Genomic DNA, 25,761 nt, shown 5'->3' on the forward strand with positions numbered 1-25,761 from the left:
AACCCACACCCCCCTCCGTGAGATACAGTATCCTCATTATCTGTGAACTGGCAACCACTCCAGTTCACTGTTACCCAATGTAATATTGGACATCCTTGTTTATGATAAATCCAAGCCTTCTTCCCTCAAACCCATCTCTTACATAATGAAGCAAATTGCCTGTCAACAGCTGAAGAAGGATTATGGTCTGTTGCATTACCTCTTAATAGTAATATTAGCCACCTTTTTGTTTCCCCAGCTCTTCCTGAAGACTAATGAAGCTTCCCTTAAAACCAAATTTAATTTAACATTTAACATTTCTTTTCTCGTGTTGTCTTTGACACTGTCAATTTAATCAAATTAAGATGAAAAGGGAGAGAAAATCTCGCTGTTTTCACTTCTCTGCTGTGAAGGGGATACTGAAACACCAGTCTTGAACCAAACAATTTTTGAGACTCATTTTCCTGTAATTAAGCACAATAAATCCAGGGTACTGGCTTGCTTTTCAAATCAAATCTTATCTAGGTAAAAGCTCTTCACCAGTACAGGAGTACTCTTTATAGTCTGATTAGACATTATCATATTTAAGATCTGTTACACTTAATACAATGAAGCTTGTTGTAAAGGTTATAATGTCCTGTGCTTTTCACTATACATGCAGGTTCTTTGTCTGATTTAAGATCCACCATTACACTACCAATAACCAACATCAAAAGAAACCAGCTGTTTATTTTATGTTATTATTATAAACTCTGGTGCAACAAAACAAATCTGTTTTCTAATCACATCTCTATTGTGTTTCCACTCAGAATAGGTATTCTTATCCAAAGGAGACTGGTTTTTCAGATGCTTTGGTGTTTAATATCATCCTATTGAAAGATTCCCATGGGGACAACAGTCTTAAATATATTAATGTAAATAATAGTAGTCGCTATTCTGAAATTAAGATGATGATTTCCTGACCATTTATACTCTAATCTCATAGTGCCTTTATGAGAAGTTCTGATCTCAGTGCACAAGGACGTGAGCAAATGCAACACAGTTAATGCACTCTTCCCATTAAAGTCCCCTTTCATTTACATAGTACCTGGTTTTCATTTCCTTTACATTTTACAATATTGCTGGATCAAAGCTAATTCTTCATTCCACCTGTGTCAAGCTGGAATTTCTGTTTCTGTGCAATACTTGCATACACAGTGCAAGCCTGCTGCACGTGTGAAAAGCCTGGTGATTATGAACCATGTCCACACTCCTACTTCTGTCCAAACAAATTAACAAGTCCAAGTGTGCTGGTGCTTCTCAGACACACATGGCTCACCATTTGAAGCTCTGTATTTGGGGTTTCCTGTATCATTTTTTCTGTGGTTTCCAGTCCACACTGTGGTTACCCTTATTTCTACCACAAGACTTGATTAGTCTTTCATTTCATGTTTTTTCCTTATTAAATCAAAGCTTATGGCAGCATCATTTAGCAGTCACACTTTCTATGCTAGTCTGCAAAGATTAAGCCAATGCATATATCCATTCAATACTGTTGTTAGCAAACAGATATTTTAAGAGGATTAGATATAAGAGATCACAAGCTGGGTTTTATGAATTGCTGGACCACAGCTTTTAAACCGAAGAGTTCACACTGTTTTTTACAAGTGATATCCTACAGGCAAGAGAAATGGAAAGGTGGCCAAGTTCCTGTTGAAAGTCAAGTTTGAGAGAGAAATCTTATTTTCCAAGTCTCATCTGAGCTCATGTAGTCTCAATCCAGTGCTTTGTTTCCGTATTAAGTCACTTTTTTGTCAAATGCTGCTGCAGCACTCTTATAGGCTTAGCAGGACATCATCAGTTTCTTCTACAGAACCATCAATTCCTTCTCCCTTCAATAAAATCTACTTGTTTAGTAAAAACTGTAAAAAACCCCAAATCCAAACAAAACAAAGAAAGCCCCAAACAGCTTCCTCATCAAAACATTTTATTTTCCAAAGGAGGAATAGAACTGAAATCCCTTCCATGTAAATTCTCTAGCTCTGTGGAATTTATCGACGAGATCAAAGATGTTTTTAAAAACTTACAAGATCGTCCCATGTGTGATTACAGCTGATTTATATTTTGACTTACATTTCCTGGATGGAGCAAATTTTTTATGATAACCTAAAAATGTCATTTCCAACTCTATCGTTATCGTTTCTATAGTTCAGTTCATCTAATGCCTTTCCTAAAAGGTCAGTTCCTGTTAAATCTAACGGCAAAATTCTGCATGACATCACTGGGACAAGGATCAGATTTAATACACTGTCCAAAACAGTAAAGAAAAGATGGATTTAATGAAACCTTTCTTGGAAAAGAAAAACCCAGTATATCTGCAATTAAAAAAAAAAAAAATTCATATACTGGAAAGGTCAAGGCTTACTCCTGTTAAAAGTTTCAAACTCCTCCTGATACTAAAGAATTATCTCAATGTGTTAGACACTTTTAAATGCACCAGTTGGTTCCAAAACTCAAAGTTTTAGTGTACAGAGGGTGTAGAGGTCTTTGCTAGTACACAAAACAACCCCAAAAAATTAGCTGAATCTCCTTAGAAGTATGCCCAGGCCATTAATATTAGAAAGGATCCAACTCAGATCTCTGGGAAACATTTCCATTCTGAAACACAAGTTTTCCACACAGTTACAGTGCCCAGTGGTTTTCTTAATGAACATCTCATATTTCCTGCCCTCAGCAAACAGCTGTGATTGGTGTTCTGTTGTGATCCCTGTGGGAGGGTATAAACTTCTGTCATCTCTAAGAACTCTTTTAGGATTACACAGAAGCACCCAGAGTGCTCAGGGTACAACAGCAAAACCTCAAAATGCTCCCTCTTGTGAGGGCTGCAGTTTCATTTCCATGTTTAAGGTAGCTGAGATTTTCCATGGCACACACCAGCAAAGCACCTTTAGTTTATGTTCTTGCATCATATTTTTCTGAAAACTACAGGTCAGCATCTCAGTGATCACTTAACTGCTAACATAACTCCATCTACCACAAGTGTTCATTGTAAGAACCTCAAGCTGTTTGTAAGGAATGAAAAATGAATTGTTTGGGAGCTCTACATGGACATGGATTTCACTGTAGCATCAGTGGTGTATTTATTAAATGACACCTTGATCACTGTCAGTAGGTAACTTTAATGGAGTTACTGATTCAAATCAGTTAGGATTTTGTGCTTAAATTCTATTTCCTCTGTCCCAAGGAGGGATTGAAATCTCCAACCATTACAAGCACTGAGCCATGAAATCTATATTTCCCCCCAGTAATAAAAGGTCTCAGTTGTCCAAGTCAGTAATAACATTCCCTAAGCCTCCAATTTCTACAGCAGCAGACTGGCAATAGGGGACAATTCAAGCAACCTGCATCCCCCACGCTTACAGCAATGTGCAAGTTTATGATTGACAGACAGCTGCAGGACTGGTCAGTGCGGGACAAATTATCAGCTCATGACTTCATTCTCCACAGAATCCTGCCATCTAATTATCAGCTTCCTGGGAGATTTCTCTCCACATACAGAATTTCCTTTCCTAGCGGAAAAACAATACACAACACACGACAGGCTTCAGCCAAGGGGGACTGCTAAGGACAAAAAACCACCCAAAATTAAAAAAAAAAAAAAGTTAATAATAAAGGAAATCAATAGAATTGGAAGAGCTGACTTCTAATTATTGAAATCCCCCCTTAAGAAATATTAAGAAATATCAAGCAGATAATTTACTGTAATAACCTACAAATACCTTTAAACATATAAATTTGAGTCCTACTTCTATTATTCCTATTTGAAGCAATAAAAACTATTGCTTCAAATTATCACAGCAGTGCTTACAATAAATAAGTAAAACATATATACATCATATTGGTTAGAAAAGTATTTATCTTAAAGGTCAACTTGCATTCAGCTTTCATACTATGTAAACCTGAAGCTAAACCATTCCGGGTTCAGCAAGGCTTTCATTTGTTTGATCATTTGAAAAAGAAATTAAACACTAAGAAATTGTTAAAAGCCTGTCCCACTGATATAAGATCCACACTTATAGCCCTGCAATTCTCTCTCTAAAAATCTCTGAATCAGCAAGACAGTGCTGGAAACCTGGGCCAGTAAGTTCCAAGTACTGTAATCTGGGGCAAAACTGCTAATGAATTGAACTTTTTCAAAGTTCAAAATTAGAGCAAACTGGCCCATAAAGACACACTGGTCAGCAAGAAACTGCTTCCAGTCATCAAGAGAGGCACAATGATGGTTTAGTATCAAATGGGTGAAAAGGGCAAGTTTACGTTCCTGACATAGATTGTACCACATATTTTTACCAGCATATAAACAATACTCTTGCTGCCAGCAATAGGCAAGACTTTCAATTCTCACCTACAAGGGTTTTGGTGAGCACTTAAAATTTGAAAAAACAAATCAGCAATGAAGTTTAAAATCTTTAATGATTTGGTTATACATAGGACCACACACACTTTTAGAATACCTACCCAAATTCAATCTGAGACCTTTCTCTTATTTGCATTTCCTACATTCCTGACAGGAATACTGAAGCTCACTATTTTTCCTCTCTGCCTTGCTCTTGGCCAATAATCATTTTTTCCATTAAGATGCTGATATTCCTTCATTCAGTTGCTGCCTGACTTTGGCAATATTCTGGTACACAATTGTACTCATGACTTGTCATCTCAATACATTGATAGGCTGTTTTCTACTGTTATCACTATGGAATTAAGTTCATTTTCTTGGAAGAGCAATAATAAGAGTACAAACAACTTAAATAAGCCATTCTGCTTCACATGCAATATTTTGTATTGTTCTATAATAATTCAGTGTCAAACATAATATCAGACAGTCAAACTGCAAGAGAATCAACATATAATTTCAATATCATTACTCATGTAAGTACTAACTCCCCCATTCATGTGGTCTACAAGTATCACATTGCTATTAGAGGAAAAATAATCATGGCATAATTAGTTTTAAATTACTCTGTTTTACTTCTCCCACTAGGAAGCAGCTCTTATCATCAGTCCTGATTCAAAGTCACCATTCATGCTAAGTTTCATTTGCTCACAAGAGCAGACTCTGAACTCAGAGCTTCTACTCAGTAGGCATCCTATCATAGATGGTCCAGAACACCTAAAGACAGATGAGAACCACTCAGTAATAATTGCAGGGTACCAGATGCACCAGACCAAGATGCTGCTGAGCACTAAACAGTTCTTATCAACATAAGCCATGGACACAGCAGCATGAAAGCCCTTAGAAAGGTCTAACTAGTTTGGGTCATACTCTTATTAATACAAGTCTTTTACTTCTCTTCCTCAAACCACCTTCCGTGGATCTCTTTTGTGTTCTATTCGTTGTCCAACTGTCTTAAAAAGAGCAACAGCAAAAAAATGATCAGCCCACTGTTGCAAAACGTTGAGAAACAGTATAGCATAAATTAAATAGTATTAAAGTGTTAATTTTTTTAGCTTTGGGAGAACTTTATATAGCAAGACGAAACAAAGCTACAGATTGATGCAAGGATTTTTTTTTTCCAAATATTGATTTTACGAGCGAAAATTACTTTTAAAGTCCTCTTTTAAATTACTATAGGATTTTCACTCAAAGAATCTGATGGGAAGGTGGATGAACGTGATCCAAAAGATTCTTGGTTTAAGTAAAGGTTTGGTAGAATGCTGTAAGGACAAGACAGCTATGCCTTTGTTTCAGGGAGTACTAGGGAGAAGTACTGCTACACTGCCTCACTTTTCTAAAGTTCTGTCCAATTTTTAAACAGTTATACTTTACACAGTTTTACTATTAGCAACCCTTTGCCTTGTTCAATGTATTATTAAACATGAGATTGCAAGATCTAAAGAAATGGTGCAGATTCCTAGTCCATCTTTAACAGAGCCCCTACGTGCACATGCAATGAAATAATGTTTATGTGATGCATTTATTATGGTGTAGCAATTTAAAGCTTTCAATAAGCTCATACCTATTAGTTTTACAGTTCATTGTGTGTAATAGGTATCATGCATACACAGATTCCAAGTTTAGGTAGAGAAAAAAAAGTCAATCTTAAACAAGAAATACAAAATTCTTTTCAACGCCAAACATGTTTGAAAGGCTGCACACGTGAACGTATATCCAAAATTATCCCCCCAAAAGAGCTCTTATTTAATAGCATAAACCAGTTTTTTATATTATTTGGCTTAAGGCTATGGCTACAACACCCAGTCATCAAATTCTGGAAGATACTGGTCGAGTTTGTACCAAAAAAATATCTCTGCTACACATCAGATCCTTTCAGTGAATAAGTAATGAACATTTGTCCTCATAAAGTTTTGCCTGTATCACTACAAATGTTCATTGTCACAGACTCCTAAAGGTCTCTTTTACAGATACTAAATCCATCTGGTCCACTGTTTTGAGACTGTTACAAAATAGAGGGACCAGCTGTCCCAACTAAAGCACATAAAACCAACCACCCCAGAGTCTGAATAGCGTGGTGGTTCTTGCAGCAAAAATAAGACAGTGAGGTCTGACCCCCCCAAACATACCCTGGAGGAGAGCTGTCAGAGCCTTATGCCAGTTTCTGTAACCACCCATCGTATCAAGTGAAATTTCTAAACCTGACGATTCCTTGTTAAAATGCTGGATTGAAAAGAAAAAACAAAACAAAACTAAACAATGATGTATACACCAAAAAAACCACTGAGTGACAACTGACACCCCAGGACACTGCCCTCAATACTCCAGCAATAACTGCAATCACGTGTAGTTACTCACTTTGGGCTGTAAACTACAGTTGAATATACATTCAGTCTTTACAGTCAGCGTTTAACACAGCCAGGTGTCTGCACCAGGCCTTGGCATTGGGCTTAGCAAGAGCAGACAAATACCTTCCAGAAAGCCTCTCAAGTTTCTTCTCCAGTCCTTGGAAACAACATTCCTCTTGGGAGCATCGTTTAACCCTCTCTAACCTGAGCCACTCCATTTCAGTTGCACTCACTACTCCAAATGTGAGATTCATTTACAGCAGCAGTTGGTCATCCAAACTGAGAGTGCACTACGCTGCAGTTCAGTAGGCTACTGTAATTTCTCAGCTCCTTAAAAATTAACCTCTGACTCATAAGATGATGGTCATAGGCCTTCCTCTAATAACAGCACAAGTATTAACAATCTGTTTCAAGGAGACTCGTAAGATCCATTTTATTTCTCAGAATCTTATAGCTAAGATCATGAATTTTCAACAGCAGTACCACACTGTTCACCCTTCAGCTGCATAGAAGTGACAGTCACCTTTGGCTTTTCTAGTATCATTACATACTTCTAAAATTATGCTTCTATAGCAAGAAAAGAAGGCAAGAAAAAGAAAATTTCAAAACTCATTTGAAAGATGCTAAACTTGAATTGCAGGAGAATCATAATCATAATAACTCTTTAATAAAACTACAGAAAAGTGCTGATAATCGAGGATAGAAAAACTGCCTTCCTAGTTAGCTTATTCCAATTCTGCAGGAAGAATCAATGTTTTCTTGTATAAACTAAGATTAACAGCAGTTTTAGCTAACAGCTAACTAGTACTGTCCAGGTGTTAGATTGAACTGATAAACCCTGATGGGCAGCACATGAGCTTTCAGGTAAAGCTTTAACTCCTTGCTTACTACAGCCTCAAAATGAAACCTCTAACATAACAGTAAAAAAAAGGGTTTGTTGTGGTTTGTTTTTTCCCTTGTGTCAGTGTGACATCGAACTTCATGGGCTCAATTCTTGCTAACAAAAGGGAAAAGCACAACATGAAACTATTAAGTGCTAACATGTACCACTAAACGTTACAACAAAAACCTCTTTAAATGTGCTTACCCTGACTTCCAAATCCCACGAGCAAGTAGATTCCATTTAGTTTTTATCCAAAGATACTTCTGACTTCCTTAGTTCTACCAAAATGCCTCCTACTGAAATAATTGATAAATGAAGTAGATTTTCAACATTAAACTAGAAATGTGTATATATAAACTAGTGCACCTTGTTTCTCTATTTTTTTTTCTGGATGGTAGAATATGGAAAGGACACTGACTGTCAGCTGTCTATGTGTATGTTTAAAACAAGTTTACGTACGTTTATCAACTTTCAATTCTGAAACACAAACATCTGAAAGTTCCACACAGAAATAGTGATGACTGCACAAGCATGGTAGCCAGATGAGTGTGGTCATGGTTTCTTTTGGTTTTGGAAGGAGCTTCTGTTTGGTCACGTTTCAGGGAGTTGTTTTCATCCATCCTTCACTGTGCACATCCTTGGCCTGCCATTTTTCCCATAAATGCAGAGCAGCCATATTTTTAGCAGTACATAAAGTTATTATTGCTTTATTTTAAATGGGCATTTGCTTTCAATTAAAGTGTGCATATGTTGGCTTTGGCAAATTGAAGTTGATATAAATGTATCCCATCTTTTGAAATTAAGCAGCAGAACATCAATGAAAAATCCATCAACTCTCAACTAGTAACTGCTCCCAGTTCTGCCAGAAACAGAAATTAAACACAATAAAAATGCTGCAACCCACTTTATATCTTAACTAGATTTTCTTTATGAACATTATTTCCAACACACAGAGCTATGACCCAATTAATTGCACATAATTAAAGAGAATCACAAATATGGTGTGGCTGCTGACTGCAAATACTAAGCCCTCAGGGGATGTAAAAGTTTAAAAAGAACCGTAATTTTTTCAGACCTCATAAATTTTATTTCAATGAAAATATCACTAGAAGTTGGTGTCCTAAGCCACAGGTTATGTAGATATGTTATGGCGATAATACATAATGATGGATTTACTCTAGAACTTCCAATCTGTAGGATGTGATTGTATGGAGGGATGTTCTCGTTACTGCTGAGAAGCACTTACGGAATCAAAGCCTTTTCTGTTTCTCACCCCACCCCACCCCACCAGTGAGTGGCTGGAGGAGCTCAAGAGATTTGGAAGGGACACAGCTGAGACAGCTTTCCCCAGCTGACCCAAGGGATGTTCCACACCATATGGAATATACAGAAAGCATATAAAGCCGGGAAAGAAGAGGAAGGGGGGATGTTCGGAGTGATCCCCTTTGTCTTCCCGGGTCAGCTTTCCGTGTGGCACAGCCCTGCTTCCGTGGGGCTGGCAGGAGTACTCCTGCCTGCCTGCCTGCGGGAAGCGGTGACTGAATTCCTCATTCCGCCTTGCTTGTCCTCACAGCTTCTTTTAACCTATTAAACAGTTTTTCTTTCAACCCACAACACTTCTCACCTTTTTTTTCCTCTCTACCCCAAGGAGAGGGGGCGGAGGGGGGGAGGTGTTGCCGGAGTGAGTGGCTGTGTCGTGTTCAATTGCCAGCTGAGGTCAAACCACAGCAATCCTTAAGCGTTTCACCACAACCATCAGTCAAACAGACAGTGGGACAGGCAGGGGCCGGTTTTACCCTGCTCTAGAACACGTGCATCTGAATTCACAAAGGATGTTCTTACAAGTGGCACCCACAGATGTCTTAGCTGGCAACACAACTGAGGAGCTACCTTGGGAAGATCCACCTGCATAATGATCCTTCGGCATTTTGACTAGGCTTGTACACCGTCGTTTGTTTTGCAATCAGTTAAATGAATAACAAAGAAAAAACATAAGGCTTTAAAAAAGGCAATAAAGACAAATCTCTGTTTCAGTTCATAGTCTGCCACTATGAACTCAGCAACAATATTAAGACTTCAGCTGAGTTGACTGTAAAAATAGTCTTATGTATTTAAGAATTTTTAACTCTCCTGCAGATCAGGAAAGAAAGCCCACATAAATATAGTGTATTTTTCAATAGTGCACTTGCACCATAAAAAGGAAATCACACATGATATTAACTTTAATCAGGCACTGAGTTTCCCGAAGTCTTCAGAAAATAAACAACCATTTTTGCTCACAAATTAAGCAGTAGAAAATAGAACAGAACCCACAAAAACCTGACACTACATTGACTATTCATGCAGCCATAAGCAGGAACAGTCCACATCATGAATAATCCAATACAGACACAATACTGGCAATAACAATTTATTCTAACCTACCCAACAGGAAAAAAAATGAAATAAAAACAAAATGACAAGCACTGGTATGGCTGAATTATGATTTAGACTAACGTTGCAGGTAGGCATAAAAGTTTCATTAGTATCATTTTGTACACTAATGGCTGCAATAAAAGAATAATAATGCAAGTGAGAATAAAGCCCATGGTTTTCCTGAGACAGGAAAGCAAAATAACTTCATATGCCAAATGTGATACATATCGACAGTAGCAAACACTGAAGTTCAAAGGCTGGTTGCAGTCTGAGAGACTCAGCCGTGCTTTGGCATTTGAAGATGACCCTTCATCTGTCTCAAGGCATTTTACATATAAATGCAAATATACATTTCTGAAAACTTGAGGCATGTTTAAAATTTCAGAAGTTAGCAAGATGCAGAACACTGAGTAAGAGGATACGTGAACACACCATTTCTATTGTGTCAATAGAAATTTGATAGCCGGTTTTAAAAAGTGAAACCTGAAAGAAACCTATCGGAACTGTTTCTTCTAAAATGTCTGGCAGTGATGTGATTGATTTCCACAGCCACATGTTATTTCCCTCAGCTCAGATAGCAGTCTGGTGAAAGTAGTAAGGTCTGACTAAGAATCAATGGCTTCACCATTTTGATTCTGACTGAAAATTGCAGCATTACGGTCCCAATATCTCCACGAGCCATTGAGAGAGAAAAAAAGTATTTTGGTGATACAGCACTATTTTGTCTTTTAAAACAAATAGCAATACAAAACCAATTCTCAAGGCCAAATAAGAGAACATTTGGCATTCTCTTTGAATGCCATTCTCTTTGAACAGAGAGAAGGGGTTAAAAAGGGAAAAAAAAAAGAAAAAGATACATTTGACTTAAAAGATACTAAGTTACAACCAATCTTTTACTAAAAAAAAGTCTTTCTGATTTGCAGAACAGAAAGGTATAAATGCGCTAACGCCTTTGCAATATTAAAGAAACAAGTTTGAAAGAAGTCACCAAATAACACTAAGAAAACTCAGCCAAGTATATATAAACAAAAAGAGTTTGTTTTCCCAAGAACACACACGTAAGTTTCAAGCAGGACACTTCTCGGCCCCTTCTCTCCCCGGTTCCCTTACGGGGAGCTCCCACACCCTCGGAGTTTTACACGCCAAGGAAATACTCACGAGGAACCATACATTCCCAGATTTCCATTCGCCTCCCTTTATTTTGAAAACCACAGTACTAAATTCACACTATTTCAGGTATCACGAGTAAAGTTTGGATTCCTTTCTGTAACTGCGCCGCAGGTGAAAGCACTGGCGCCTGTAGAGCACCGCAGGGGCAGCCAGAGACCACTCACCTGCGTGCCCACGAACGGGTGCGCTGCACTCGCAGAAAACTTAGAGAACTTACAAAAAAGCCCCAACACTCACAGAAAAACAAGGAAAATTTACACCTCACTCACCCACGGGAGCAGCGGCCGGAGCTGGAGGAGGCACGGAGGGAGCGGCCCGTTCCGAAGGCAGAGCCGGGGCGCGCAGGTGGCACTGCCTGAGGCGGCGGCTGCAGGAGCAGGAGGATGAGGAGGAGGATGAGCAGGAGGATGAGGAGGAGGAGGAAGGACACGGGCCAGGGCGAGCGGAGATGGAGGGGCGGGCAGAGCACCTGCCGGGACGCGCCGAGGGGTTGGAAAGAGGCAGGGGAGCAGAAGGAAGGGAGCAGAGCGCCGGGCAGGCACGCGTGTGCAGCTTCACACCTTCCAGCGTGGGCGCTCCACGGCCGCGGTGCCACAAAGGAGGCTGCTCCTGCTGGAGCAACGGCCACGGGGATCCCAGGGATTCCGCTGGCTCCTTCAGCACATCGGCCGCAGGTGTGTGCAGGGCTCTGAGGGGCTTGAGCAGCCCCAGCTGTGCCCGCACCACGCCCTGCTGAATGACACTGCAGGATGACCCACTCCAGCCCCACCAGCGCCCGGCGCTCCCTGAACCTTCCTACCGACGTTCTGGAAACATCCAAACGGACAAACATATATCAAATTCTATAACACAGTATTTTAAATGAAGCTCTCCCTGTGAGAGTCAGGAAATGAAGCTTCTGTTAAATAGCACGACAGTAACTTTGTGAAAAAAAAAAGGATGTGTGAGCGTGCTTGTTAAAAACCTTGACCACCTTGAACAGCGCTGGAACTGGGCCATGGAAAAATGCCTGGTTGGTTCTCAGAGGTAGAAGAAAGCAGGAAATATAATTTCAGACACTGCCATACTAAGAAGCCTCATAATTACCTTAATCATTCTAGACAGATACTAGGAATTTTAATTATTATTTAGTAAGATCATAAAATAGTTATTAGTATGTTATGGCAACAGCATGAAAAAGTGTAACTGATATTGGCTAAGTAGTTGTGAGTTTTGTTTTTCTTGCCAAAGTCTTCATTATATACAAGTGAATCCCATAGGCATCATTTTGGGCACAAAGACAGCATGGATAATAATGAACTGCTATTATAACATATCTGAAATGTACAAAAAGCATTTGTTGTGGAACTGTTTCCAGTTCATTAGGACACATGTTTACCCAGGAAAGTTTGTAGGTAGTTTCTTATATTCCTAGTTACCTAGTGAAATTTTTTTTAACCCACTGGAGTTCTGTATTTATCTTCAGTGGGAAAAGGATTTCACTGCTGATATTGGAACCCCATGGTATTGGGAACTCTGAGCAGTGACACGATGGTTAGGCACCTAAAAAAGCACCTAGAACCTGCACCTCATCTTCAGAGCTGGTGTTTCATTTGGACATTCACAGAAGCACAGCAATAAAAAAAAATCTCTTTGGTAACGAAAGTGACAAAATACTATGTACCTTTTAAAAGGTACATAGGTTTCCAGGGGTTTTATTAATTATATTACTAATTTTGTCCAACAAGGGAATACATCCCAAAATGTTACAAGAACTTTCTGCATCAGGGCTTGGGGCATTTCTCTGTAGCCTCACTGTCAGGAAGCAAGAGAGGAATATCACCATTTTCCCCAAAATGCTTGTCAGCTTTTCATGTTCACCAAAGGAATTTTTTTTTAGAAGTTTACTGAGCTAGCAGTACTTGAGCTGCAGGCTCTTGAATTATCCAATTTCCCATTAAAAGCAGAGAGCTTCACAGATAAGCCCAACTGTTGAAACACCCAATATTTGCCCAGCTCTAAGTACTGTTAAATGCAGACATCACATGCTGTGATTATTTGACCTGCACTTCAACATCTTTTAAAAATTTGCCAGTGTTCCCATCCTCACCTCCTGTCTTCCATTTCGAGGTGAATAATGTAAATGTTTCCCTTTTCAATGTGTTTTAATAGCTTTTTAAAAACCTTCTATAAAAAGAAATAATTAAGGTTCCATTCTTGAACTGAAATGAGATGGATGGAAATTGGATGAGTAATTATATCTGACATTAAAAAATAAATCTGCATTATATTCACTGGGGGCTTATATGATTTTTATAATATTATATCAAATTATTCAGCAACATTTCAGACTTAAATGAGTTTTAGTCAAAGTATAGCTGTAAAACTGTTAAATCTAGCACATAGGGAATGGATTAAACTCCAGCTTAAATTCTCAGTCTTATATAAAACTGTAATACATCAAAGAAATAGATGTATATGTGGGTTTGTTTTGGGTTTTGGTGTTTTTTTTTTTCCTTTTACCCTCCCTTAAACCATATAATGCAGTATTTGTGAAAATCCTGGTTTGGCAGTCCCCACAGTGTGATGCTTCCAGGTAATGACAAAACTATTACAAGAAGAAAGTAATAAAGTAGCACTCCCATAACAGTGTGGCTTTAATAGAGGCTCTACCTGAATTTGCTGTTCCCTGAGTGAAGCAGACAAAAGAAAGAGCTAACAAAGCTGATAGAAACTTGGAAATTCTCTTCTGTGGGCAATTCCAAACTAGGAGAAAGGAAATTATTCTGCTCCAGAATGTGAAGTAGATGCATCCTAGTTTGCCTGCAGAACTAATTCCAGCATCCTTTCCGAGGGCTGAGCTGCTCTGCCACACACGGACTTGAGTAAGGCCGGTGTCACACATGCCCCTGCAGGCCATGTTTTCTACCAACTGCCTTGCTCCAGGCACTTCTGTCATTTCTGGCCTGCTCTTAGAGGAAATCCCCATTTACAGCAGTGGCTGTTCCATAAGCTCACAGTCCCATGCACCCTTTAAGGAATCTAAGCATGTAGTGCACGATCCAGGACACGGCAGTGAGCACCAAGTGCCTGCACTAACACTGTTGGTGTCTCGGGTTTTACAGCTGTGCCATAGCCAGACACCTGACACCTGGCCTGGATCATTTCCATGTTTTCTTTTATTATTCTCGAGTGCAGACTGGGACAAGGACTCCTGTGAGGAGCAACAGAGATTATACAAAAAATTTACATTCCATGGGTTTTAAAGAAAGCGTTAAAAAGTGTAAGTGTAAACTTAGGAAAAAAACCTCATTTTTATGCTCAGCTCCATATTATGCCTGTTCTGAATACAGAAGAATAATAACTGATAACTAATAGAACCTTTTTCTTCCCCCTTCCCCCCCAAAAAAAAAAAAGTGAAAACTTTCAATACTGATAAGCCCAACTTTTTCCTCTTACAGTGATGGATATCTCTGGAATGAATTGTAAGAAACTCAAGTCACATAAGCATTGGCACATTTAAAACACTCTGTGTATAAAAAGAAGGAACTTCCAGATTAATTATTAAATTCCAGTGCTGGAACCTGAAAACATACACTTTAAGATAACAATAAAACACCATATCTTGTTTATCCTACCAAGTGAGGAAATCTGTTTTCTTTCACAGAATGTAGATGACATTTTTACTTCTATTTTAAAGTATTTATTTAAGAGTAAAACTGTTTATAAGGTCTGATTTATCAGTAGGTCTTATAAACAAAAGGACAAACAATAGCAGATGGTGTATAATACTTCAGAAGAAAAACAAAGAGGCTGCTAAGCCTCTAAAAATGGGGCAGAAATTTATTTCAGAGACTTCCAAGGAAGAACTGTTTCAATGCTTTTATAACTTGTGTGGGTTTTGTTCCATATATTCATTGTGCAACTCTCCTCTTCAAAATGTACTTCAAAGTCAGCTGGTGTCAGGATATTCAGAGGGTTTTATGAGTCGTTTTTTTTTCCCTGGTGCTTTAGCTCATTTCCTGCCTTCCTTGTCATCTTCTGTCACACTACCTGCCCTTCCAAACACTTCATCGGACAGTTTATCATTATCTTTGTTTATCTGTTCTAACTAACTGGCATTCAAATAGCTGTGAATAAAGGGCTCTGTGTTATCAGTGCCTGCACAGCTAATTGCTGGATCCTTTGGGCACATCACGTTGCACACACAAACGTAACCTTCAAAACTCCGTTTTTTTAGAATGAACATCTTTCTCTATTGAGATGAGTACAGAAGTAAGTATTACATATGGTTCAGAGATGCTGTTAAAAACTGTGGGAGGCACTCAGTCCAATGCTGTTTTAATCACTTGTCATTCTGAAGTTATAATATTAGCAAGAAGCAAGGAAAAAGCTCTTTCATCTTTTTGGAGAGCTAAAATAGCTTTTCAGTGCTACTTTTGGATCCCTCAGATGGAACTTTCCAGGTCTTTCCAGCCTTGCTGAGAGACAGATTTCCTATAAAGCATAAGAACATACTACTTTCCATCACATTAAATGTATGCTCAGAAATGAACATTCTCCCAGATATTCTGTCAGGAATTCTGTGACCCAGTAGTTAAAGGATGATAATACTGATGGAAATAAAGATATTTAAGACACTTTTTGTACCACGTGAAGATGAGCTATTATATGGAAAACCATGACACTGTAATAGGTTTATTTGATACGGTCTCAAAGTCAAGTATTTTTCATGGCCTTTTAAAAACATTTGATTAAAATTCATACAAGTTAGAAGAGCAAAAGAGGTGTGGCTTATATCACAGCAGCAAAACCAAAGCACCTTTGATAACTTATATTTACATTACACAAACTGTACTTGAGAATAGGTCCAGAGGTGAACTAAAAATACTCCACTTAGCAAGTAACAAAAGATTTTATCAAGAAAATTAAGAAGTGAATGGATTGCAAAGTAGCATTTCCCAAATGCTGTTTTGCTCAGGTGCTTAGAAATTCCAGGTTCTACTTTATGTTTTACATTTGAATGACAAGATTTTGCTCAGTCAGAATGGAGAAAGTTGTTTGACATGGCAAATTTTCTGGTGCCAGCTCATTAGAAAGATCTCTTTAGTTTAAAGTAGAAAGACCTTATAGAACTTTCTCTGCAAAGTCTCTCCTAACCCACTGGTCACCACTGAAAAAGAGGGGTAAAAATCATCTCCACAGAAAAGGGGAAACTGTGATTGATCAGAATTACATTTGCTTAGATTGCTGAATCTGGGTCAAACAGGCAAGAAATAAATATAGAAGCAATAAAGATGCCAGAAGAAAAAAAGAGAAAAAAGGATTAAAACCCCACAAAGTTCTCAGTCACACACACCTGATTTTACACTATAGATGTATGGAATTGCCATTCCATTCAGAAGGTAGAACCATGAAAACTAGGAGAAGAATTGTGATAAGTCAAAAAAAAATCAAAAATAAATACGAATATAGCAGGCAGAGACATTCTCCACCTGACAAGTGCTCAGGTGATGCAGAGCCTAGAATATCTCTGGCTGAGCTGCAGTCAAAGCAGATGTTATCTCTAGATAACAAAGTGAAATCTAGCAGGGAGCAAAGGCAGAGTTATTGAAGTTTCAAGCACCCCTTTTCCACTTCCCTCAGAAACTTCACAGGGATGTATTTTAAACTGAACCTCTTGTATATTGTACATGGTATGTATTTTTGCCTGACTCAAATGTCCTTCTTCCTACATTAATATTTCTTTGCTTATCATTCTCCACAATGACAATCTAGGTCACAGCCATCCTGTAAATAATTTTTAATACTTCATGTCCTTTAAGAAATCAAGTATAAATCATCTGCATAAATTAACTCCTAAAGATATCTTTTCAGTAAACTGGATTTGGCTGCAGATTTGTAGTCCTCTCTGCTATGTTCTTTATCCAAGTGTGCCTTGATTATTAATCAGTGTGACATTGTCTTTGTGACTGAATTCTTGCCTTTTTCCTATAACCTACAGTCTCCCATCTCAAACTTTTTTATTTCTTTTCAGGATCTCTCCTTGGCAACATCTCATTGTGTTCATTTATTTACTTAATTGGCATTCACATAACTTTCAGTAACATGATCTATTAATGTTATTGATTTTTGCTACGCTGTATCTGTTGTAAGCATTGATTTGAATACCTGGACACACAACCTTGAAAAGTTTCAGTTTATAGACTGAACTACCAACTCCTTCTTGCATTTTCTTCCCACTAATTGAAAAATTTGCATTTTAGTTGAATAAAAAGGAAACTACCACAAACCACAGACCTTCACTATTTTAATCACACTGTTACCATTCTGATTCCTAGAATTATGTCTTTTAATGCACATTCTGTTAACCATTATTTTTTTGCTTTCTTGCATGACTTTGTTATAATCTTCTACTCCAATTCTCACCAAATAACACCTCATTCCTTAAAAAAAGCGACAGAATTGTCCATCCCTCTGTCTTTTATGAGTCCACAACCATCAACATAACAGGAAAACTACAGGGTATGAGGAGACTCGTGACTCTTTTTTCCTCTCTAGGCCTGACTGAATGTAAATTGATATTTTTTCAACAACTTCATCTCCATATAAAAATTATAGATAGCCACTACAGGTTCTTGAGAGATCAGGAAACCCTTAGAAGGTTATCAGCTAATACCAAAGGGTAATTCTAACTCTGAAAACTGATATAAATTATAAACATATGCCCTTATGCAAGACAACTATTTGTCTGCATCTGACAAGTTTCATAAGTGTGGCACTTGCAATTCTATTTTTTTAATTAATTATCTTATATCAGGTTAAAATCATGAACTAGGTTGGAATCACTCTTAAGTGTAACAACAACCTGAAGGGACCAGGGAATTATTGCTGCCATCACTTGACCAAGTTCAGATCAGAAGAACTTTCTTTACCCTGAGAGCCCACATTTAGGAAAAGTTGCATATGACACTGAAACTTGTTGCACATTAAATATCAACCAAATTTTCTCTCTAAAACAGTAAAAACAAAATCTCCTAGTGCCATTTTAGATACACCTCAGAAAAGAGAATGGTACTTGAAACGAAATGGCAAGAGTCTAAGAAAAAAAAAATTACATGTCCTTTACAAGCAGTGAAAAACAGCATTGCTGCTTTCTACAGCACGTCTGCTAAAATAACACATATTCTGCTTAAGTGCACAATACAACCTAATGCAAAATGTGGGCATTCTTTTTCCCTACTCTGATCTAATATACTCTGATATAATGCAAACAGAGCAAGTAACACTGAGAAAGAGAAGCCCTTGCAAGCTCATATATGTCTTTATTATGGTAACCTTTGTATTATGTCTCTTGTGAGCACACAACATAGATTTCCACAGTTTTCCATTCACTGAATCAGGAAATCCTTCAGTGGTTTGTTTTTCTGAAGGGACAAAAAAACCCCAACACAAACGTGAAAAAGTATGCACGTTGTGGATAAAAGAAAGACCAGCTTCGTTATGCCACACTAAAATTGGCTAAAATGAAATAAAACCAGACAGAAAGAAAAGGTGAGAATCTCGGAGTGTAGAAAACAAACAGGAGGAAGTTCAGCTTTGTCTCTGAATGAAAGTGGCTGTTTTCAGCAGGTTTACAAATGTACAGGAGAGGCTTGGATGGGCTACGACATCACTATCTCATCAATCCTTGCAAACCTGAGCGTGTAACAGCCCCGAGATGGATGGAGGAGCCTGTGCTGTTTGCAGCTCACTCTGTGTGCTGGGCCACGCGGTTACGAGCTCTAAGTATGTTTTTCAAACACAACATTTTAAGAAAGCTATTTCATTTCTTTCTGCAGACAGGAATCTGTATTGCCTCGGGGACAAGTTACCCGAAGATCATTTTCTAGTTGTCTTTGTTGTTGTTGCAGCCAGAAGGCCTCAAAGAATGAAAAGGTGCTTTTGAAGGCTGGGAAAGATATTCTGTGAGGGCATCGCAGGCTCACTGGTCATTTACTGTTATTCTTTTTCTCTTTGTATTAGGTTTTACAGCCCTTCTCAGCCAGTTGCATTTGAAAGTATTTTAGAGATACTAAAGGTACTTATGACAGTTTTACTTTACACAAGTGAAGCCAAGAACGTATCAGCGTTATTTGGGGGTTGCTTATCACAACTGTATGATTGTGACCTTAACCCAAACCTGGAAATCCTCACATCAATTTCATGGATTTAGAGTTAAGCCCTAGGAAAACATTGATTTCATTAGTGAGTTTAAAATAGACATGCTTTTTAAAAGATTTACTGGTTTCTTTTACACATTTCAGAGACTCAGATTCTACTACCTGTTTCTGTTGGTCTGTAATAGTAAGAGTACAGACTTTGGCATGGATTCCAAGGAGAGTCTCATAACATTATGAACTCATTCTCACTTTATCTCAAACAAAGTAGAAAGCAATTAATTATTAAAACAATCCAATAGCTTGCAACATATGAAGTGAAATAGTACCACTTTTGCAATGATTGAGGGAGGGTTAGAACCTTTATCTACTAACACTTCTCTGTGATAAGCTTCATGTGCTACTAAAGTCCACTGAAGTCTCTCCAGTAAAAATCACTGTACTCACAAAAAAACCAAAAAGGTACCCTATTTTATATACTTAAAAGACTTATATGTAAATAAGTAAACTTTAATCTTGGAGTGGGGGTAGAGGAGACGAGGCGAAGGAGCAAGGGAAAAGGTGTGGAGAAAAGGTGTTTTAAGATCTGCATTTTTCATTCTCACTATGCAATCAATTTTAAATTCCAAAAACCTGAGTTTTCCCCGGGGTGAGTTTGGTTTGCCCAACAACAGTAACTGGCAAGACATCTCCTGTCTTAAGTCATGAGCTTTCGCACCGTGTTTTTACCCCCACCCCACGGGATTAGTGGGGGAGTGAGGGGCTGGCTGTTGCCCAAGCCTGACCCCCCACACCCCTCAGCACTGATACTCTAACACCTCAAAAGGTTTTGTACTTCTCTTAACATATTGGTCTCACTTTGGGGGAAATTGCTGTTGCATAAACTGAGTTTGGGTTATTGCATGCAGCTAAGCCTGCACAGTATTTGACTTCATCTCTCCACAAGCAGCTACAGATTCAAGACATGCAACCTCAGTTCACTAAAGTTTCAATCTGGAAGTGCAGACCTCTGCTTGCAAGTTTATAAGGGAAGAAAAAAGCCTGAAGATCATCAGTAGCTGATCCTCAAAGAACATAATTTTAAAAGGAAAAAAAGATGTATTGGGAAAAAAAAGCATATTGAAAAATATTTTAAAAGTTTTAAAATCGGCTACAATTTTGAATGAAGTAGGTAAACAATAAGTTAAAATTTCCAATGACCTGTCTGGGTAATGGAAATAGTTTCATAAGATTAATCTAAACACTGAGTCACTAAAACATGACCACTTCAACCTAGAAAAGAGACAGTCTCACAAAAACAAGGCATCACAGTCTGCTGAGCTCTCTCAGAAGCTACAAAAGCTCACAGGTAAACTTTTACAAAGGTGCCAAATTATTTTTTCACATATTTAAAACCTCTCAGAGACATTAAGTCATTCAATTGATAAACACTACACTATACAATACAGATTCTCACTGGTAAGAAGGAAAACAACCCAAGAGGACACTGATACAAATCCTAAAGTCATGGGACAAAATCACAATTCGGTGCTTTCTGAATGCCTTGGCTGTGTCTCCTAGAAGAGATGGATAATGCCAGAGGAGCCCCTGCTCACTGAAAAGGGTCCCCCTATGAGGGCTGGGTGAAAGGGTCAATGATTCCGGTGCTTTGGCCATAGACCAGGCAAAGGAAGAACACAACAATTATACTGACTCTGAACTTGCCTGATTCTGGTCTAGGTGAACAGCTGAGATGGTGCTTCTGCACAACATGGTCAGTCACAAATGCCACTTCAGAAAAGGCCTGAGCCACGTGAGCTTTGTTTTTAAAACATAGCAAATATATGTATATAAAATATGGCTTTTTGTCAGACTGAATTTGTGAGAGAAAACCAACAGACCCTTTAAAAAAAGCCAACAAAAATACTAAAGAACCTTTGGGAAGTTCCACAGCTGTTCTATAAAATGTGTCAGGTGGAACACGTATTGTAACTGAGGATGGAGAGACCTGAAGAGAAGGACTCCCAGACACCTGCCTGCCTGCACGTGGCTGTGCTGAGTCATCTGTGATCAAACCTGGCTGAACACAGACCTGTTTGCCTTGGCACTGCTCACTGCTGACCCCTCCTGCCCTGTGACAGTCCCCTCCACACTAAGTGAGCAATTCCCATCTCAGTGCTGGAGAACTGGAGAGTGAAATAGCAGTGGAAGTGTGTATTGTGAACTCCAACCCTGTTACAACTATGCTGGCCGTGTTAATTCCTCCTTTATTAGGCAAAAATAGAATCAGATCACTGATCTTACACAGAACAAAGAAAATTTGGCTACACGTTTGTTTCACTGGGATTAATTTAGGTCTTTAAAACGTGATGTTCTACAGTAGAGTGATTCATGGAAGACTTGGAAATAAAGTTAGGGGGAGGGTGTTTGAAACCTTGAGACACCAATTAAGTTCTCTGGATTCCACTGAGGTCACTGGAAATGCAGTGGAGGTTTAGTCTTAGCTTGGCCTGGCTCAGCTGGTATGTGTTATCTTTACCAATTCTCATCTTTTACATGTCTAGAAGAGGTTTGCCAGCTGCTGCATATACAGCTATTGTACAACATAAGCTGGTATAGTATATAGGACAATTATTCATTTAAATAGGTCTATTAATCATTATAGTTTGTCATTTGGCACATGAAATGGGCTTGTATTCATTTTTTTTCTGTATGAAGTAGGCATTTTAAAATCTTTCACTGTCAAACAAGCCTGTTACACAGGCAGTGCAATCTTTAATGCTGTTTATTTATCAAACTTAATGTAATAGGATTCCTTGACATAGTACACTGATGAAGAAGTGAGGTTCATTTTCAGAATGCTGAAAAAGTAAACAGCTAGCAGCTGATATTCTTCACACTTTCTGTAATGCACAAATATGTACTGCCTCAATGTGCAATAATTTCTACAGCAACCCACAGATTTCATAAAATGCAATGAGAAAGCTTGCTGTAAGACCTGTTAATCACTGAAAAGTGATATTGTAAGCTACAGCTGTGGTCCAGTGATTCACAGATCTGGTTATAAACCAGTGACAGATGATCTCAGTTGTTGCATTATAAGAAGCATTAGCAACTCCTGGATTTAGGTAAAATGGTGTATTATATATCAGAACTAAGAGATTGGTATGTAAAAACAATCCCCTCCTGCAATGATATGCAACTTCTCCCGGTCTCCAGAGGAAGCAAGATCTTTTTTAGCTCACACTGCAATAAAAAAAACAAACCCCATTGGTTTGTTTTTGGTTCTTTTTTAGGGAGAGAATAAAAAGCATTACAAATCACTGTTACCAGTACAGCAAACCTTTAAATGTTCTGTGTGATAAATGTGTACTGTAGGTTATATGTGCATGAGATCTGCAATTGTACTTTCTCTACTTGTCAGGTGCAATTACTTACAATGTACTAAAGCACACAAACAAAAGCACAAAACCCATTTACCCACTGTTAATTACATTACTTTTGACAATCAGAATAAGATGGCTGTCCAACTTCTTTCTTTCCCAAGCCCAACCTCCTCTGTCTTGTAGAGAGTATTATTATAAGAGAGATGAAAAGTCTTCAGGTAAAATTCAGGAGCGCAGTTCAATCAAGAAATATATTAAGATAAAAAAGAACATAATATTACCACAGTGTATACACACTCACACAAGGATTTGTGACATTTCTCAAGTACCGTTGTTAAAAAATCAGAATTGCAGTGTTTATCAGAGGTATAGTGACTTTTGCAAGAACAGGCACAATATTTTAGAGTGTTCCCATCAATAGAGCTTTCCACTCATAATACAACTCGCTAGGGAATGTGCAGGTTCATAAACCAGAATTTTCCAAAAGCAAATGATAAGCCACCAAATACAGAAGTGATTCTTATATTCAGGCAGTATTTATAGTGAATCCTATAAATGCAAAGTACAAGAGATCATGACAGGAGCCAGTTCTTCAAATGTGCAGGTAGGTCCACCTTTCCCTAGACCAGGAAAACAACTTTGTACATAGCTAGTCCCTGTTCCACAGTGATTTGGCCAAAAAAAGAATGGTGATCTAAACCAACAGCAAACAAACAAAAAAAAAAATTCCAGTTTCTTTGGTTTTCTTCCTATAAACTTTCCCATGGGAAAGTTTACATGAAAATGAGAGAGGAGACACCACGGAGCAGCCTTGTGATACAGGGTTAGGTTGGGTCTTAAAACAGCCACAGGTGGAATCTGAATGTGCTCATCTTACCTGTTGGTGGGGGGGAAAGCAAACAGTAACCATCAGTCTAGAAGGCAAATATGGCTCTCTAAAATAACCCAGTAAATCTAACTCACCCCCACAGGTGTTTCTATTTTCCTTCAGTTATCTCTGGGACTCAACCCCCCCTCCTGGCAAGGCAAATTTTGCTGACTCAGCAGGCAGGTGAACAAAGGAAGGGCAGTTTGTTTCTGGATGGCAACCTGAGAGGGGCAGGAATGGGCCGGGCATGGGGAAGGGATGGGCAAGAGCGAGGCTGGTGGCTCTTCAGGCACAGTGACTTCTCAGACTGCCTCATCTCCAAATCCATCTGCAGCGTCAGGTGCCTTGCCCCACGAGATACTTAAAGCAACAGCTTGAAGAGGAAAATGCACCTGCAGGCCTAACCAGTGAACCTTGGTTTTGCATATCCTACACCACTCTTTTATGCTTTGCCATTGAAATTGAGAAGGAGCTACTTTTTCTCCCAAACTCAGTCGTTTTGCAGAAAAGGAAGTGCTTTTTTTCCCCAGTCAGCCCTGAGAACATCAACATATGGAGCCTGTTAGACATAAGGGAGAGTGCAATGTGTTTTGAGAAAATTCACAGCTTTCTAACCTAGATAATGTCAGCAGAAATTTCTTTATTTGCATCGCATATTATCAAAGCCAAGAGAAGAAAATATATTACAAAAAAAAAAAAGTATTTTTGTAGATCATACAAGAATAAAATTTTAAGAAGACAAGACATATCTGGAGAAGAACCAAATGCCATTTTTAAAGGTTTATATTTTAATTGAATCCAAGATGTTCAAGTAAGCCTTTCCTTAAGGTACATGTCCCCAATAAATGTCATTCAATACAAAGTAAAGGGGAGAGGTTTAGGGTTTTTTTCTATCCTAACTCTAAAGCACACCCACAGAAAAGCGCACATATGCAGACTCTTTAACTGAAAGAAAGAACAAAGAAATTCTAAAAGGCTGTTCTGAATTACTACAATATATTTAATCCATCAAATGTATCTTTGTGTTTCTCTAAGCCTGAAGTAGAAAAACATAAATAGACTCTCCTGTGGGTGTGGACCTACAATATCTGGTTCTTCTCTTACCTCCATCTTTCCTTCATTTCTCATTATACAGGTTGGAATTGCACCATAACGGAGTCTTGCTCATTCTGAAAGGAACAGAAATTTTGACATTAGAGATGCCAAAGCCTCATGACTAGAATATATCATATTCCAGTGGTTTTTGTTTTTTATTTATCAGGATCATGATGAAAAAATCTTCCAAATGTGTAGCGTCCCTCCCCTTCCAAATGTCTTTTGGTAGCAATACTGACCACAGAGCAATAACATGTCATTTATCATCCATCCTACAAGAAAAATACAGCCAATAGTTCTAACAAAGAAATGGGACTTCAAAGTCCCAAGAAAAAAAATTAAAAAGAAGTTAATGGGACCACAATGTCCTTTAGAACTCTGGGAAAATAGAAATAGAATTTTTAAATTCTCGAGTTTAAGGTCTTTGCATCTTCCCTTTAATTATCTATATGTATTTTCATACAAAAAGAAACAATTTAATGCTGGCATAAATGTATGGAGTCCTATTTTTATAGTCATGATGTTCTGCTAAAAAAAAAAAAGGTTCACTGAAACAAAGCAACAAATAAAAGCACTAATTTTTTTCTATTAACTGATATTTCATTTTGTTACTTGCTACAGTAAAATAATAAAAACTTTTAAAATTCTGATTCTTCAAAAAAACCCACACCTCAAAACTATTTACTAGTACTAAAAGAAATGAAATATCTGCACTGAAGTATTGACTAAAATGGTGCTGTAAATTGATTGTCCTCTATTTCATGGCAAAAACTATTTAAAATTATTCTTATCATAGAAGATTCATGGTCTGCTCCACTTCTGAAGACAAAAGTGAAGAATGCTTTTAAGGTGTTTTACAACTTCTCTCCCTATTTTGGACAAAACTATGAGGAAAAGAAGTCTTTTTGTCTTTCATAATCAGAAATTTTGAAATTCAATAAAACAAGTATGATGTGAAACCTGTGAAAGTTCCTACTAGTCCCAATTAAAAATGCCAGTACCTGCACAAAAAAGAAAAACAAACCAGACATGAGAACTTCACAGCAGACATAGAAACAAGGGGCTGTA

At 38.2% G+C, this 25,761-nt stretch overlaps 1 long non-coding RNA gene across 1 annotated transcript in view; it reads right to left on the reverse strand.

The window, feature by feature from the left end:
* LOC126635602 (uncharacterized) overlaps nt 1-24,763 on the reverse strand; it is a 205,883-nt gene extending 181,120 nt beyond the window's left edge. The window contains exon 1 of the long non-coding RNA XR_007627752.1: nt 24,703-24,763. This is a non-coding gene — a long non-coding RNA (uncharacterized LOC126635602). The remainder of the gene's footprint in view (nt 1-24,702) is intronic.
* Between the last annotated feature and the right edge of the window lie 998 nt (nt 24,764-25,761).

This window comes from Myiozetetes cayanensis, unplaced genomic scaffold (assembly GCF_022539395.1).
Source record: "Myiozetetes cayanensis isolate MyiCay16 unplaced genomic scaffold, myiCay2020 scf12, whole genome shotgun sequence".
NCBI classification, from domain to species: Eukaryota; Metazoa; Chordata; class Aves; order Passeriformes; family Tyrannidae; genus Myiozetetes; species Myiozetetes cayanensis.